Consider the following 889-nt stretch of genomic DNA (forward strand, 5'->3'; position numbering starts at 1 on the left):
AAAAAGAACCAAATGGAGGCACCTGGGTGGCTCAGTGGTTGAGCATCTGCCTTTGGCTCAGGTCCTGATCCCAGGATCCTGGGTCAAGCCCTGCATTGGGCTTCTTGCAGGGAGCCTACTCTCCCTCTGCCTATGTTTCTGCCTCTCGCTCTGTGTCTCTTGTGTACACAATGAAATAAATAAATAAAATCTTAAAGGAAAAAGAAAGAAAAGAACCAAATGAAATTTTAAAATTGAAAAATACAATCACCCAGATTAAAAGCCTCAGTGAATGGGCTCAAAAATAGAGTGAAGAAGGCAGAGAAAAGAATCAGTGTACTGGAAGATAGACTAATATAAATTATTCATTTTTAACAACAAAAAGAAAATAGATAAATACATACATGCATACATATGGTCTCAGGGAACAGTGGAGCTATGCCAAAAGTTCTAACATTTGTGTCCACAGAGTCTCAGAAGGGGAGGAGAAATGAATCAGTCTTAAAAAGTACTTGAACAAATAATGACCAACCCCCAAATTTGGCCAAAGACATAAACCTAGATTCAAGAAGCTAAAGGAGTTCCACACACGATAAACTCAAAGGAATCCACACCAAGCCATATAATAATTAAACTTCTGAAAACTATTTTCAAGTTTTTAATTCTAGTTAATTATCTTACAGTATAATGTTAGTTTTAGGTGTAGAATTTAGTGATTCATCACTTACTTGAAAAAAAGGAAAAAAAAAAATAGAGAACTATAGAGAACACACTCCCAGAGGGGAGGTGGGTGGGGGATGAGTGAAACAAGTGATGGAGGAGAAAGAGTGCACTCGAGATCAGCACCACGTTTTGTATGGAAGTCCTGAATCACTACATTGTACACCAAATTCTAATATTACACTATATA

Source organism: Vulpes lagopus, chromosome 6 (genome assembly GCF_018345385.1).
Source record: "Vulpes lagopus strain Blue_001 chromosome 6, ASM1834538v1, whole genome shotgun sequence".
Taxonomy (NCBI): Eukaryota; Metazoa; Chordata; class Mammalia; order Carnivora; family Canidae; genus Vulpes; species Vulpes lagopus.